This window comes from Carettochelys insculpta, chromosome 2 (genome assembly GCF_033958435.1).
Source record: "Carettochelys insculpta isolate YL-2023 chromosome 2, ASM3395843v1, whole genome shotgun sequence".
Taxonomy (NCBI): Eukaryota; Metazoa; Chordata; order Testudines; family Carettochelyidae; genus Carettochelys; species Carettochelys insculpta.
In genome coordinates, this window is record NC_134138.1 from 152817600 (window position 1) to 152835928 (window position 18329).

Below are 18329 nucleotides of genomic sequence, written 5' to 3' on the forward strand. Positions count from 1 at the left end.
GTAAGTCCTCCTGTCTTGATACTCTGTAGCAAATGCTCAGTTTTTTTATTCCTTGAATTCTTACCAAAATGATTCAACAAAATTAATTCCTTGTGGTCAAACAGTAGCTTTATGGGCATAAATATTTCAAAGTTAAAAAGAAACTCATCAGCATTAATATAATTGGGAGGCACCAGATGGTGCCATTTCAAACACTTATAAGTTGCATTTAAGTGACTCAGTAGGCAGTTGGACAAATCCTGTTAGCTGTGAAGCAACACAAATGAGCATCATGTCACTCTTTTTCAAACTGAGATTATTCATTTGATGCTTGTGCACTTCATGAGTTCTCATTTCTGAAATAAATTCTAAGGTACAGAGCAGCTGCCTAGTGATAGACAAGCAAAACAAAGATATAACATGATGTCAGAATCATTGAGCATCTATTCTTCCCTTTCTATCTCTTGTGTATGAATGAGAGAGACACAAAGTTGGGTGAAGTAATATATTTTACTGGATCAACTGCTGTTGCTGACAGAGATAAGATTTTGAAGTATACAGAGTTCTTCAGGTACTCAACTGAACATAAGATGAAACAGATTATGGGTGTATGCACCCTATCTGTCTATCTATCTCTGGCAATAGTGACTGAAGCCAACTCTAGGTAAAAAAGGAAGGGACGACAAGGCTTCACATAAGACTGGATTCATTTTTGAGGACTTTATTTTATTGACACTCCCTCTTTAAGAGATTAAAGGTCAGGATGGATAATCAATCTATGTTTTTTAAAAAAAAATTAAATGATTTGCTTTTATGGATCAATTCGTAGGCAGAGCGAGAGTTTAAGTGTATGCTAAAGTACTCTCTTGGATAGGAGTGCATACTCACAGGAGCAACCAGTGTCGCCCTTATTCAGCTTGATGAATATATTACTCTGTGAGTCGTCCCCTTGATTTCAGTGGGACTACAATTCTACTCATTAGACCAGACCGTGAATTCCTTATTCTCATTAGCGAGCAATTAATTTCAAGAGTAGACCCACTGAAGTCAAAGTGATTGCTTGTTTGAATAACTGCTCACTAAAAGGAGTAAGAAGTTCTGATCCAGGGTAAATGAGACTATCATGAACTGGACCTAAATATTTTTGAACATCAATTAATAACATATCTTCAACAATTTTATTTAGTTCTTGCTTAAATTTAATTCTGACTGTTACTGATAAAGAAAAATAATTGCAGTCAGTCCGGAGACAGGAGAGGATTCTGGGGCATAAGGTAAATAGATTCTTTCATACACTAATCTGAAACAAGCCAGACAACAAATATTTCTGATTCTTAGATCTGAATTTGCTTCACTAGTATTAATGCCTCAGTGCTTTCCCCTGACAAATTCTGTGTAAGTATTGAAGATAGAAACACTGTATACATATGTATATTTGAATAGCACTCTGTCAAAATACTCCTTACTGAGAAGTTTAATAAAAAGAAATGGGGAAATGATGGATGATAAATTAAATGGTTCTGATGAATAAGTAATACCTGATTTGATGTTTGCTGGATACGAATAGTTCTCTCTCATTGACTGCATTTGTACTTGTTCCTATTCTTAATGTTATATGCTAACATAGCTAGGGCATTTGCTATTTATCAGCTTGTTAGATTAGCTGAGTCGTACCTGGAATGTTTTTGAGGGCTTTTGTAAATCGATGTTCAGTACTAAACCTAAATTAAGTACATTAAATATTGTGGGATGTTCGGCTGCTGTGGTGATGAAGGCCTTATAAATACCTAGACAGATGGAGAAACCAGTAACACACAGAAGACTGTGAGGAAGAGAGGTGCAATGAACGAGCACTTTCAGCTCCATTCAGAGTGTCTGTAGAGGTCCTGGAGAAAACTCTTCCTCCTCTGCTCAAAGGCTGGAGACCTGGCCAGGAGCACCTATGCCCCTGCTCCCAAAAATGTCAGAGGTATCTTTGGTGACAAACACTCCCAGGGTAGGAGAGAGAGTTAGGAGGAGTGGTGAAGTGGGTGTAGGTCTAGTGATCTTGAGGTCAGTGACAATGAACCTGGTCTGCATGTTTAGCTCCCGTACCTACTGCTGCTTCATGGAGATCTACCTGTTTGGATGCATTCAGCTATCCTGACAGCCACTGTTTCATCCATTGCCAGAAGGAGAGAGAACATATTGTCAAAGTGTTCCACACCACCTCTGCTTTCTCCAGAAGTTTTGCTCCTTTACAGACCAGGGTGATAGCAAAGTAAGGGGCAGGCCCCCTGAAATTTCAACAGGGGGACACAGCATGATGGGCTGTTATGTCTCAGGCTCATCCATCTCATTAAAAATGTTGAACTAAATGTTACAGTTTTAAAGTATGAGCATTCAAATTTATATACTAACTAATAAGACTTCACACACTTATTTTCTTACTCATGTGGAAAGGAGGGTTTTTTTCATATGAATATAACCAAAAGTTCTGTCAGTTTGGATTACATTAGACAGGTGGCATGGGGGGGACCCTGCTAATTGCCAGATTGAAAAGTGGGGCCCAACATAAAAAGTTGCCACCCCGTTGTAGTCTATGGGATACATTATAGATTTTAAATACCTTTAAGTATAGATATAGTATCAGGGAGACCAGGTGTCTCGTGTTTGACTGGAACAGCTAGTCAGAAAAGGACACTGGTGGCTTCATTCAGCACCTCCAACTAGCCTGTTAAAAGTCTGGCAGTCTCTGCACTCCTATTGGCCAATCCCGAGCCATTGGGAGCTGAGGGGGAAGGGGCTGAGCCTGTGGGCAAGAGCAGCACATGGGCCTCCTGACCTCCCACACCTGTGCACCAGAACTGCTGGCCATTTCTGGGATGTATTGAAGAGCTAGGACAGGCAGTCACCTTGATTTAGCCTCACTGCATGGCTGACTAGGAGCTGCCTGAAATAAGCCTGTGCCTGAACTCCTTGCCACAGCCCTGACACTCCCAACCTGGAGCCTCCTCCTGCACCCCAAACCCTTCATCCCCAGCCCCACCCCACAGCCAGCACCTCCAGCTCAGAGCTGTCACCCCACAGCACACAGCCCCTCCCACACATTGAACCCAACATTCCCAGCCCCACCCCAGAGCTCTCATCCCCTCCAGAATTCTAACCCCTTCCTCAACCTGTAGGCCCATCCCGCAGTCCAAGTCTCTCGGTCCCAACCCCCAGCCCAGAGACCCTCCCATTCCCAAACCCCTCATCCCAGCCCTGCGCCAGACCCTGCACTCCTAGCCAGGGCCCTCACCACCTTCCACACCTCAATCCTCTGCCACATCCCAGTGAAATGAGGGTGGGAGAGTGAGCCACCAAAGGAGGCAGAATGTAGTGTGCAGGAGACAGAGCCTCAGGGAACAGGCAGGGAAGGGGGATGTTCTCAAGGAAGGGGTGGGGCTAGAGTGTTTGGTTTTTATGCAAATCAAAATTTGGCAACCCTATATAGCATCCAGCAGTATGAAAGGAAGCTACAGATCCAAGCCTATAAGATGTTGGCCAGCACGGTCACCATAAGGAATTTTGACCTATGAGATTTTGCAATAAGGAACTTGAGTACCATTTATGCTAATCCACAAGATGTCTCAATGTATTATTTTACAATATACCTCTTTGCTAAGATTTTTCATTAAATACCAAAACACACTTTCAAGAAGTCCGTTGATGCCAGTTTGACTATTTTGGGATAAGAACATTAGCAAATGTGTAACTGCAAAATTGCCATAGTAATGGGCATGTCTACGCTAGCACAAATCTTCAAAATGGTCATGCAAATAGCCATTTCAAAGAATACTAATGAGGTGCTGCAATGCATATTCAGTACCTCATTAGCATGCTGTGGGCCACAGCTCTTCGAAATTGCTGCTTTTTGCTGTTGTGCAGCTCGACCAGACAGGGGTCAACTTCAGGGGATATTCTGCTGATAGGATCCTGGGAAATTCTAATGATAGGAATAAGGGGATTTTGAAGTTCCTGGGGTCCGTTCAAAAAGGACTCCTGTCTGGACAAGCTGTATAGCAGCAAATAGTAGCAATTTTGAAGAGCTGCAGCCTGCGGCACGCTAATGAGGTGCACAATATGCATTTCTAAAGAAGGCATTCTTGCTGAAATGAGATTGGAAGAGCACTTTCAAAAGGAGCTTTTCATTCTTTTGATTTACTTTAGAAAGAATGCTTTTTGTGTGTACACACTCCGTGGAATCTTTCGAAAGAGCCCCTTTCTTTTAAAATCTTTCCAAAGAACTTGCTAGTGTAGATGCAGGCTCTATGTTTAACTTCTTCAGCTCCCATTGGGCTTAATGAGAGTTAAGTGTATTCAGAACCTCCTATGATGTGTTCAGTATTTTTCAAGGCTGTGTTCTGATTGGGCAGGATGTAGAGGATGGGAACGGGAAAAGGTGCTCAAGTTCTTTTACACTCTTTATTCCACTCTAATAGTATTCAGATGTTATAGCAGTGAGAAATAAGATGGGAACTGGAGAGGGATAGTTTCTTGACTTTCCAGGCTGCAGCAGTAATAGGAAGCTCATCACATAAACAGTTTTATTGTAACGAAGTCACTGGACTCCAGATAAGTAGTGCTGTCAACCAACTACTTTTCCAGGCAACTGGTCTCTCCCATCTTATGGTTACTGTAGAGTGATTTTCTGCATGGCTCCAGGTTTCCACAAACTCTTTGGAGGAGGCAGGTAAATGGGTCCCCTGTTCGCTCCCAGGCACCTTCCCCCTTTATAGTTTTGGAGATGCTGAAGCTGATGTATTTTGCTTGCTATTGTATTAATGGAGAGGAGAAGGATGGGGAAAGGGATGGCCACTATACCATACCCCCGCCCCTTGAGAAAATCAACAGTTTGGGTCATACCAATGATACCTTAAAACATCCAGATGAGTCTACAAAAAACAGGAGCCCCAAGTAGAGGCTCAAGGGAAAGTGTCCACTGCCTGTGAGCTATTGCACTGCAGATTGCTGGAATAAAGGGGACAAGGCTATGGTCTCACTCTCAATTTATTCCATTCGGACAATTGTGACACTCCGTGGAGATACCCAGAACTTTCAGGCACCTCACAACCATCCACCCTTGGCCTGAGGAACCCTGTGGGTGCTGGGGGTTGTTCCCTGACTCAATTGGCCCTGGGCAACATTAGCAGTCTTTCTCTAGGCTAAGCAGACCCCCACCCCCCACTCCCTGTCTCTCTACAGATTAGCACCAAGCACACACCAAACCCTGAGCACATTCGTGGTGTAGCTGGTCCCAGCTCCACTGGACAATCGCATTATTCACAGATCTGCTGCTTCTAAAGGAGCCATGTACCCCACCCTAGCAGATTCACATCAGATCTTCACCTCATTTAACACAGCGTTTCAGGTATGTTTATAGTAAAATAAAATGTAAGCTTATTTAATAAAAAATTGTGATTAAAATAATACCAAGGAGAAGTATTGGAAACAGATGATCACATATAGAATAAAATTATGGCACATTCTACAGCCTTGACTTAATTAACAAGCTACTCTCAGGTCTTCCCCTAAATTCCTTTCATCATTTTACAGACAGGCTGATGGTGACCTGTTCTTTTTCTAAGAGAAACATGCCGGTAGCTTGTCTTCCTGGTGAAGGGTTACCCTTGTCCCCTCTCCTCTTTTTGGTGCAGTTAATGAATGTTGTATTTTATCCAGGACTTCCTCCCTCAAAGACTTATTTTCCTTTGTCTTTGCAGCTGCTCAATCCCACACCTCGCCATGAAAGCAAATGGAATCTGTCCATGGATGTCAACTGATCCACATACTGAGTGCATTAGCTGTAAAGCTCATTATGACTCAGGTGACATGCCTTAGTTGTACTGGACCAACTTCTATTGGTGGAAGAGATAAGCTTTCAAGCATCACAGCGCTCTTTTCCAGGTCTGGCTTGTCTCTTTCACCAACAGCTATTGAGCCAATAAAACACGTAAGTTCACCCAGCTTGTCTCGCTAATGATCTGGGACCAACACAGTATATCAACAATGCAAACAAGCTTTGCTTCTACAGTTTTGAAATCTAATATTTTACATTTCAATGAAGTTGTAAGTTTAAACGATTTATCACACGAACATTGTGCAGTAATTATGCTGAGCAGTTGTTATTATTTCTTGTCAACTTCACATGCCACCTGACCGATTGTGTAAATAATGTGGACTCTTCTTTAGGTCTGTGTAGTTTGAAAACTTGACTTTCACAAACAGGAGATAGCTGTTACCTCATCTGCTAATATTGCATGATCAACATGGCTTCAACTATACTGCAACTATTTTACAGGTATCAGAACCAGGGGATATCCCTGTAAAACATTGCAACCCTCATCGCTCTGCCAGTTGGCACCAAGAAGTCCCTATGCACCAAACTCACACCCATCTCAGGCAACAAAGCCAGCACTCACATTCATACAGAGGAATGCCCTGCAAAAGATGCTCAGCATCATCAGTTTGCAAATTTAGGATATTTTGCTTAATGAGGCGGTAGTTCTCTGCTAAATTAAGCGCATGACTTGAATATAAATAATTTTAGTAAACCCCATCTGCTCATAACCTGTTTTGCTAAGTGAACATTTGTACCCTTACCCTGAAGAATAACCACACTTCACTGAAATGCCACTGGGAATTTCTTTATGTGTATCCATTCTTTCTGACTCAACGATCACATGCAATGTTTTCAACACTTAGAGTTTACATAACCTATGCTACTTTAAGTGATTTACTGGAAGAAAGTAATCTCTGTTTTTCATTGCCTTAATACACTGGTGATAAAATTTTACTCATTTTGTACACAGTGATCTTTGTTCTTGGATCAAGACTTTTTCACTGCTTAAAAACTATCTGATGTTAATGGATATTTCTTCCTTACTTGGAAAGAATGACTCTACTTGTTTAACCTCTCTCTATACTATGACAGGCTGAAACTGACACTGATGTGGTTGGGTGTGGAATTGCATTCATGCGAAGGGAAATGTAGCAGGGACACAGTCCTTTTGAAATAGGGGGTCTGCCTTAGAAGCCAAAAATCCCAGCAAAAAGTGGAGTACACAGATATAAACCATGAAGTGGAGTATCCAGAATTGCTGATTGGTTCTTTCATAAGATTTTAAAGAGGGAAACAAAAAACCTGAGTGTACTGAGCCACGTGTAGTAGTAGAACAGAACTGTCCTTCCATATAGAAATCATCAGATATGACAACATGTAATGCCAAGGAATTTTCAGATTTTACATTCAGCAAACAACTTTGCAAAAGAGTGTTAATTTCATAAATGCTCCTCCCCTCCCCAAATGCACAATTGCTTGGTTCTCAAAATATTTCATTCTGGTCCATCAGAGAGGGCTCCAGTGATCACTGATCTTCTAAGCAGAGAATCCGTGCATCTGATTCTCTAAGCTGTTTTAGAGATTGAATTTTTGATGTGGCCATGCACCTGTAATCATTGTTAGCTTCAGATGGAGATGCAGTTCTCAGAACACCTGCAAATCAGTCTCTTTTAGAACTTACTGCTATCCCCACAGAATGAAATGTGCCTCAGTACAGTAGCTTTACAACATGAATCATAACTGAATGGATTAGAGATTATATTATGTGAAGAGAAACTGGAAGAAACGCTGTTTCTTTTGCTTTATTCATGTTATATTGGTTGATTTACAATTATTTCACACTGAACCTCTTCTAGCTAATTTATACCTATGCCAATGACTCTTTCAAGGCTTGAGCTTTCTGTGCTGTTTTCTGATGTGAGTATATTTGAAGCACTCCACTCTAGCTAACCTAGTCCCATGGAGAAGTTTAACTCAAGCTATCCTTGAACTATTGTACACACACTGTCATGGGATGGCGTCAAATGCGGGTGCTTGCTGTTAGCAGATGAGTAAAACTCCCATGATCCTTTGCAGGTGAACCAAAGTCTTGTGAGTTTTTGTGCTTAAACTGAACTTTAGCTGAACTTTGGGTGTTATCAGTGATGAATTGGGTATCCCCTTACTCTGACCCATTGACCCCAAGCAAATGTTTCCAGATGGTTAAAAGGGACTACTTGTGATTGATTAGGTGAGGTTGTTTTCCATGATTGATAATAATTTATTGAGGGATATATCTAGCTTATCAGGAACTATTTGCTTTTAACAAATGTCTTCTGCCCTAATTACTTGAACTGATGTCTTTACTTTGTCAATTATGTAAATCAAGATACCATGAAAAAGCTCCATAGAATATAGGTCATTTTCCCTCCATGCAGAAACATGAATGGTGTACAAGTGATTTTCTGAGAGGTAGCTGAGAGTGACTCAAACTACAGGAGCACATCTCCTGATTAGTTTGGTAATATATAGATCTTCCTTCCTGCACTGCGATGTTTTAATCTTTAAGGAATAATTGTTGCTTAAGAAAAGGCGATTGAGCCTCATCTCATAATAGAATTAGACCTCTAAGAACCAATGCACAGCCTGTCAGGACAACAACAATTAGTATCAGTAAATTTAATCAATGACAACACTGAGGTTTTACCATGGACTATAACAAAAGTCTGGGTGCATAGCATTCACCAACACTTCTGCAGTAAAGTGCCTCCAATAGGGGAGGGGACAAGTAAAACAGAAAATAAAGTACTGATGTATTATAATAGTGGAATACTGATACAGCAAAGAGACAGATTAGAAAAGGGAAATAAAGTCAGCCAACAACAGAGAAATGCTCGAGCATTCCGTAAGAAGATGTCCTACAGATCACAGAGGTGCTTTGTTTGTGCTGGACCTACTCCATGCAAGCAGCTCTTAGGATCATGTTTACAATCATTTTAAATCGGAGACAAGTAAAAAAAGGGAAAGATGAGCAGAAAAGCATTGCAATGCAGTGTGTTCATGTGGACTCCATGGTTTTGAATAATAAAGTCAGCCAAGTTAGTCTATAAGGTGGCACAAGACTTCTTGTTGTTCTCGAAATTGCAGACTAACACGGCCACCGCTCTGATACCGATCAAATGAGGGAAATGAAGGGTCATTTGGAAGCAGAAAGGGAGTACAATAAGGAACTAAAACAATGGCTTGCCAGTCTGAGTAGTCCCAACATCTCCTTGTCTTGCAAGCTGCCCAAGGCAAGAGGTGAGACTGAAATGTCTAGTATTCTCAAGAGAACAGTAAAAGATGAAGTTGAGACAATGTGGGTGAGGTAATACTTTTGGCTGTTCCCACGTCTAGTGGTGAGTGAGACAAGCAGTTAAGCTTTCACAGAGTTCCTCTTCAAGTCTGAAGAAGACCTTTGTGAATGCTTCTCTCTCTCACCAACAGAAGTGGGACCAATCGAAGCCAGGAACCTCACTCACCTTGTCTCCCTGATACCCCAGGACAAATACACCGCAACAATGCTTCAAACAAAGGTTCAATTGGCAGAGGAAGGCTGAAAACTTGGGAACTGCTCGTTGAGCAACACACAATCAAGTTGCAGCACTAAGAGGGGACACTCTTGCCATGCAGGCAAAAGCAGAGAGAATTGAAGGAACAAGTCAGATTCTTTTAGAGGGGACATGGCAGCATTAGATTCACAGTCCTCTGCCCTCAAGCACCCCAAGATGCCAGTTCAGGAGTTGAGGAGAAGATTGTGATATTATCAAGAACATTGTTATCAATATGATCATCACTGGACTAAGGCTTTTGAGAATAAGGAAAGTTCCAAAAACTACCACAGACTGCAATAAGGCAGACACAACAGTTTAAAAGGGAAGTCAAAGAAAACAAAGGTTTGATTGATTGATTTGTGGGGAGGAGACTGAGGAAGAGACAGAGGAGAAAAACAAGTAAGTGAGGGCTAAACAGCATGTCTTAAAGATTACTTTCTGTGATGCAGTGTCAGGACATTAATCAATGGAGACGCAGCACATCTGTCCACAAGTGGATGGCATAAAGTCACAGCCTTCTCTGACTCTCCAGCGATCTCACCAGAATGCCTTTACTCAGCAACTCTGCTTTATTAGTCTCAAGCACATCCAAACACGGCAGTTTACAGAGCCATTCCAAACAATAATTACCCATGGCCTGGAAGGATCTCGAGTGGTCAAATGACAAAATTCAACTGGCTGGCTATCTACCTGTCACCCTGGATTCCAAGAACTGTCCAGCAGGTCGAATGAAAATTCTTCAGCCCCCCGTCATCCCTTAGTTAGTAACAGCTACAATTATATCTACAGCACATCAATCAAAGAAAAACCATTAAGCAATCATTTTTGTGCCTTTAGCTACGGACAGACCCACCAGAAATGAAATAGATTTCCTGTTTTTCGCAGATGCTTACTTCAGCATATCAAGGAGGGTATAGAGTCAAGTTCACTGTTCAGGATCACTGCACACAGCCTCCTGTATTTGTGTTAGCTGAGCTAAGATTTCTACAAAGGCCCAACAGATGCTAATCTCAGCAATGAACAAAATAATCGCTATTGTTATGCTGGCAGTGGCCTAGGCAATCTGCTGGCCTCCCAACAGTGCCCCTCACTACAGAATCTGGTCCTGCTGTTTCAATTCCTGGGTTTTTGCTTAATAATGTGTAATATATGCATATACCTCTAGATTTAAATCTTTCTCATTGGAGAAGAGTTGAATATGGACAGTGAGTGCATACTAAAGTTTAATTGTTTTATGCCTATTTGTTGGTAGATGAAATAGCATCACAGCAAAACCATCCTCAGGACATCATAGCTGGACAAAAAACTAATTCAGACTCTGGTGTCATTCTAATCAGGCTACTTCAAGTTTAGATGAGACTGTCATCTGCACTTCAGCTGTATTTGCTTTGGGAATGTCAATATGGAATACAGCAGACTCAGAAACCATGGAAGGACAGATTAGCTACTGTGAACACCAGGGTACTGAGATAGTCTTCCACTCTATGACTGAGGGAACTGATGGTCTAGCAACTGAAAGTTGCATTTAATATGCATGACATTGCTGATTAGATTAAGCAGACATGACCAACAATCAACAAACTCACTGAAGTTAACAGATAAGGAAGCAAACATGCAATGTGTGGAAGGAAATTATTTGGCAGGTATGTGTGGAGCAGGGTAATCAATACATTAGGAGATGCTAATGCTGAACAGGCACCAAATCCTACTGAGAATGAAGACATGGACAAATGGCATTGTCCTAAATGTACAAAGGGAACTGGCAATGTGTCCAAGCACACCCAGAAACTTCCTTTAAAGGTATTTGAAATTTCAATTCAGCGATACCACCACATGTTATTCCAAACATATTCTTGCACTATGTCAGGTCCCACAAATATTTCTTTGATGGTATTTTTTGTGATATTGGGTCCTGGCAATTCAATATTTCATAAATTGGTAAATTTCCATTACTGAAAAGATTATGTCTAAAAGAAGCCCCTGGACCTACCAGGTATTGCTTTTCACTCAGCAATACAAATCTAGAGGGTTTCTCCTTCAACCTATTGTTCCACTAAGGGGTATTGGTACAGATGAAGTTGTGACTTTGGCATCTCAACAGCTCTCCATGGTCATGCTGTCCTGTTACAGACCAATGGGACAGGGAAGCTAGCTGCTATTGTCTCCTATCCCTTGAAGCTCACAAAGTGGCAACTATAAGCAATAAAGAACATAATACTATCACAGAGAGGTAGCCATGTTAGTCTGTCTCTTCACAAAACACAAATGCAGTCCTGTAGCTCTTTAAAGACTAACAAAATGATATATTAGGCAATGATCTGGAAATTCTGTAAAAAAAATATGGTTGTCCAGCCAGACATCTCAGATGCACTTGTGAAGATGGGCCTGTAAAGCAAAGACATAGTACATAACTTTTCTGTTTAATATTTTTAAAAGGAAAAGTACCAACCATTCAACTTTATGCATCACAAAGTGGCTTAATTTGAAAACTTTCTGGAGCAATTCATTTAATAATATATTCAAGCTCTGAGCTCCCGGACCTACTTTCACTTGACCTTTTCGCCAGTGGTGCTGTGTTTGAAGTCTTGAGTCTGTTTTTGGAAAAGTATGAGATCCACAGAAGCCTAGGCAACATAGACGTAAGGTCATTATTGAAGGGAGAGAAGGACGAAAGAGGACAAATGTAGGAGTTTTAGACAAGAAAGAAAATAAAGAAAATAAGAAGTAAAATAGGTCTACTTGTTCCAAAGCTTCTGAAAATCTTTGAATGAGAATCAAATGTATCAAAAACAAATAATTGCAAATTATGTAATGTGATTTGTGATTCTCTGTTGCTTTTTGAGCTCAATAGCTGTCTTTATAAACGTGGCAGAAATCTAAGTAAATCTTATTTTTCTCTTTTAATCAAGTTCTTCTAGTAACTGAATGGTTATATAAACACTTCACAAAATTAGCAGGGCCACGTATGGTTGAAGGATCTGCTTCAACTCTAGTTAATATAAGGTAATTCTATATTGGTGTATGACTTTACATATAAATGTAAACTCAACGTACATAAAGTTTAATACATGTATCTGCCTGCAAATTATTTTTACAAGCCTTAATGCTGCTTTTGTGCTTGTTACATGGAAGTCCGTATTGTAGAGTCTGGGCCCACATAGCACAGCAGAAATTCTGGAACGCTGACATCTAATTAGCCAGTCACTCAGTCAGTGGTACTATTCTGCATCATTCCCCCGGATGATGAAAACCCTGAAGCATAGAAGTGACTTTTGTTGATTAAAAAATAGGCATTACTGAAATACCCAGCTGTCTTGGGTGCCAAAATATCTGTCGAGGGTAACTTGATCCCTCTGGTAGTAGAAGGAGCAGGGTTTAGATGAAAGAGGAACGAAACCCACATTGAATTGATTGCACAGCATTTGAACGCAGACCAGTGAGAATAAAAACCATGTGGTTTCACCGTATGAACTTTTTCCCTTAAAGCTTGGAACTATTCCAAGCATTCCCAAGCAAAACCTCCAGAATTCACTATAGTGGGAGGTTTGATGGAACAGTGGTGCACGTATGTATCTGTGATGCAGATGTTTCATTTTATATTGAAATTATTTTCTTTTTATGACCCTAAAATATTGCAGTGAGGCTGGGGCTAGCCACAAATTTTGGAACATTGTATAGAATATGAAAAGCTATAGAAATACTTCCTTTTGTAAATCATAGTGTAACCCCTTCCTTTCCTGTATATGTACCCCATTTCTAATTTACTGTTAGTTTCCCTATCCTTACCCATTTACTTTGTCAAATATCCTACATTTGGGTGCTAGAGTATTCTCTTTGGATGTCTCTGTTCAGCATATTAAAACTAAGGTGAATGCTTGTGTTTGAAAATAATTTCCAATATGATGGCAGTGTTTTATGGGGGTGCATCATCAGAGCTTAGGCAGCCAGGCAGGAGCAAAACAAGACATGGGCACACATTAAGGTTAAGTCAACACTGCCACTTTACAGCGCTGTAACTTTCTGGCCGAGGGGTGTGAAAAAACATGCCCCCAAGTACAGCAAGTTACAGTGCTGTAAAAGACTGGAAAACATGGACTTCCGCCTTTTGGGGGTGGTTTACACACAGTGCTGGGAGCGCGCCCTCTGAGCACTGGAGGTGTGGCCTTAGTTTCACTTTAAAGCACTGCCCATGGCTATGCTTTATTTTAGAAGTGCAGACAAAGCCTTATTGCAAAAAAGTGCAAATACATTACTAGCCTTCTCGCTGTCCATTTTTTCTCACACCTTACCCACCAAACAGGAATCACATGGTAATACTTATCTACCGCTATCTCTTGATTCTTCATCAAATTATACTGAGAAGTACAAGGTTAAAATGCAAAGCAAAATAAACTTGTCAAAGGGCCCATTACACAAGCACAGAACCTGGAGCACTCGGTACCTGATGTGCACACAAAAAGCTGTACTGTTGGGCAGAGCCCTCTTAATGTGACCAGGCCTTCACTAAGACCATGGCTACACTAGCCCCTGCCTTTCAAAAGAGGTATGCTAATGAGCCAGTTTGGCAGATGCTAATGAGGCGCTATCATGAATATGCAATGTCTCATTAGCATAATGGCAGCTGTGTGTGTTTTGAAAGTGCTGCTTTCAAACCACAAGCTACTCATGTAGACAGGGGCCTTTTGAAAAGAGCCCCAGACTTTGAAAGCCCTTTGGTTTTGGGAAGAAGGGACTTTCAAAATCTGGGGGGGTCCTTTTGAAAGGCCCCTGTCTACATGAGCAGAGTGCATTTCGAATGCAGCACTTTCGAAACACATGTGGCCACTATTATGCCAACGAAGCATTGCATATTCATGAAAGCACCTCATTAGCATCTGCCAAAGTGACTCGTTAGCATCTCCCTTTTGAATGGTGGTGGCTAATGTAGCCACAGCCTCAGGGACCTATGCGTGTGGATCTATGCATGTGGAAGCAGATAAGCCATGCAGGAAGAGGCAGACAGGAGCATCCTGGACCAACCTGCAAAGATCAAAGGGTTCTTTGAGTGTGACGTAAGAGAGGCTGGGATTTGTGTTCACAGTTTTGGGGGTTTTTTTCCCCATAGATCTGTGTATTTCATGTGCTGTCTATCAGTAAGGTGAGTTTGTGATTTAGAAATTCCTGTACAGCAGGTGTGGTTTTTGCCTACACTGTCATGTCCTGCTCAAAGGGGCAAATAGTAAACAAGGCAGCTGAGAGAGTAATAGGTTGACAGCCCTGCAGCAGGCTGCCTTGAAGAAAACAGCGAGCAGATGGCAAGCACTAAAATGGAAAGGCCGATAGACTTATGGAAAGGATCTGACCCAACTGATTACAAACTAAGGAGGATAAGTCAGAAGAAAAAACCCAAGAAAGATCACACCAAAACATGATGACAGCAGGGTGCCATTCCCCTCTTTATGGGCACATAGCTATGCCAGTTCAGTGAAAGCTAGCACAAGTATAAATGACCATGGCAACCTTGGGAGCAGAGACGCAGCTGAGCCCAGCTGAGTACAAACCCATCCACAACTGCTGGGTATGTGCTGATAGTGTATCAGTTGCTACTGACTGTGCCACAGTGGCTACATTGCTATTTGTATGCCTGATTGCTGTTCCAGAGCTGTCATGAGCATGTGTCTCACATCCCTGGCTCATAATGTAGACATAGCCCCAGGAAGCAATCTGAATGCAAATTTATACCAGTTATTGTTTGTTCAACACAAGAACCAAACTGTTCTGTTTTAGCACATATCCACAACGAAAATGTGCCATAACTCTTTTCTCTGCAGCCCTTCCAACAATCAGAAGGATTGTTCTGTTAATATTATTCTATTTACTGGATGCCATTTAAGATTAAAGGGCAATTCTAAGTTGGGTTTCCTGGGACTTCTTGTGTTACCTGCACAAAATTCTGTGTTGCTCACAAACTCGAGGGAAACCCACCCTTACCCATTTCTAGGACCCTGGAATAACATTCTAACATTCTCATGCTGTGAGTTGCAGGGGGTCATTTTTACCAATCAAAGAGCCTTAAACAGTAATATCCCACGTAACCTCTAGTTACTAATAATCACCAAAACCACAATGCATGCACTAAGTGTACAATGTTTACCCACCCCCAATGAAACAGATGAGCTATTTTTGATGGCCTGTCAGGATCAAGTCCATCTGAGGGATTTCAATTTCTGCACAGTGTCATTGGCACAGGGTGGAGGTCTGGCCACTCTGATCTTGGAGGTGTGTCCTGGAGCTCTTTCCCAAAAGAACTTCCTTTTGGACCCCAGTTAATGTAGGGAAACTTGCTCCTGCTTATCTATACTTTAACTAATTATTTTACTAACATTTTATTAACCAATCTTGCCACAGTCAGAATCAGTTTAATTAAACTGGAAGTAAATGTCCTTTTGTTTTCTCTATTTCAAACTTGTTAAGAACTCTAGTAACAGAGAGGAAGCCGTGCTAGTCTATACACTATCAAAACAAAAAGCAGTCAAGTAGCACTTTAAAGACTAGCAAAAACGTTTATTAGGTGAGCTTTCGTGGGACAGACCCACTTCTTCAGACCATAGCCAGACCAGAACCGACTCAATATTTAAGACTTCTGGTCTGGCTATGGTCTGAAGAAGTGGGTCTGTCCCACGAAAGCTCAGCTAATAAACGTTTTTGCTAGTCTTTAAAGTGCTACTTGACTGCTTTTTGTTAAGAACTCTGAGTCTGTACTGGCTGATGTATGAATTTTGGACAAATCTTTACGAGGACTGGGATTTTAAACAGTGGATCTGAACACTTCTGATGCTCCAGAGAATGACTCTAACAGAGGTCTAATGGTGCAGTCATATTTAGCTATAACTCCAGATTCTTTTTTATGAAAAGGTGCCCAAGACTGCTCCTTTCCAAAGGGTTCTTCTGCCTGTAGAAATGCCAGGTGTGTTATTAATTTTTCGTATAGATTATTTTGCATAGCATCATTGAAATGTATAATCATGCTTAACAGGAAAACATAAAATCAATCGATAATAATAAAATTGCAAATGTAGTACAGAAAGAGCTATGTTCAGGTGAAAGTCAAGATAGAGAGATTGGCATTAATAGAGGGATGACGACTCAGTCCTACAAACCATATAGACAGATCCCTCTTTGAAGTCAGTGTAGCTCTATGCAGATATGGCGTTTTGCCGGCATGAGCATTTTGAAGGACTGAGACCCAGGTGGGCAAAGGAGCAGCATTTAGGGTATGCCTACACACTGCCGGTTTAGTGACAGGGCTGTATCGACATTAGCACATTAGCTGACAAAATACTTTTATGAGAGATTTTAGCTTTGTCCACAGAAGAGTATTCCTGCCAACAAAACGACACTCATATGTGCACTTGCCATGGCAAAACCTTGTCATACGTGGCAGAGGGTGGGAGGGTTAAGCATCTGTAAACGACAAAAGTTTGGTTGAGAAAGTGCAAGTATAGAGACAGCCCTAGAAAGCTCAACTGGCAAAAAATGAGGAAACCAAGTGCCTGAAAATGTGAATTATATCTGTGTGATGGTGGGAGGTTTTCAGTATTCTTAATCAGTCTGAATCAATGGTTAACATGAATGAGAGTTCAGCCATGATCAAGGACTGAGTGGGTTCTAAGAAACTCCGGGTCTGAAGGATTGCTCTCCCACAGAGTACATTTAGGCTGAGATTTGCAAAACAAACTATTGACTAGAGGCATCATTCCCACTGCAATTAATGGTAAGCCATGGATGGCTTTGCGTTTTCAAAAGTGAAAGAACCAGTGTCACGTCGCCAACGAAGAGGAGTGTTACTGTTGTTATTACAGTATTATTTATTTGTCCATAATAATATTAAATAATGCTACTGATTGCATTGTTGGATTGTGTCAACATTTTCAAACATGATTCCCTAAATTACACTTCTAAATCCCATACATAAGCTCCAAGGATAAAATTGTCAAAAGAATCTGAGGCCTGATCTACACCTAAATTGAGCTCACTCTCAGTATATGGCTCCTATCTGTGAAAAATGTCATGCCCTGTGCAATGCAGTTAGGGCAGCATATCCTCCACTGTTCTTCTTCTTGACAATCACTCGATAATGAGTAGGATTTCTTCATGTCACCTTCCTAGTTGTGAGTCTGTTGATGGCTGATCCCCCCAGATCTTATCACAGAAGGAGCAGGTGTTGTCAGCTGTTGGAGGGGCATGTGACACTTCTAGATACTCTTTTTTTTTCTTCTGTGCCTCTCCTCATCTGCACTGCAGCAGGATCTCTCAAACTGCACCACACCCTCATGGATTACTATTCTCCAATGGGAACATCTTGGGCAAGGTTCTCCCAAGCGTCAACAGCGATGCTGCACTTTTTCATGTGCACCTTCAGCATGTCCTCATATTGCTTCCACAGGCCCCAAACCCTCCTCAGAATACAGAAAGTGTTTTGGGAGGTTCTTATCAGACATCCAAATCACGTGACCAGTCCAACAAAGTTGTTGATGAATAATAGTGGTTTCAATGCTGGTCATGTTCAACAGTTCCAGGGCACCAGTGTTTGTGCGTCTGTCCTCCTAGAGATATTTAGGATTCAACTGAAGCACCATCAATGACATTGTTCAAGTGCCATCAAATTATGCTTTTCTGTTGTCGAGGTTTCACATGCATACAGTAGCATTGGAACCACCACTGCACAGTATACAAGGAGCTTTTTCTTGAGACAGATATTCTGATTCTCAAAGACCCTTTGTCTGAAGCAGGTGAAAGCAGAACTTGCATAGCTCAGGTGATGCTGGATTTCTGCATCAATGTCAACTTCAGCAGAAAACTGGCTTCCAAAGTATGAGAAGTGTTCCACTTTTTCCCGTAGTTCTCCATTGACTCCAATAGAAGGTACATGAGAT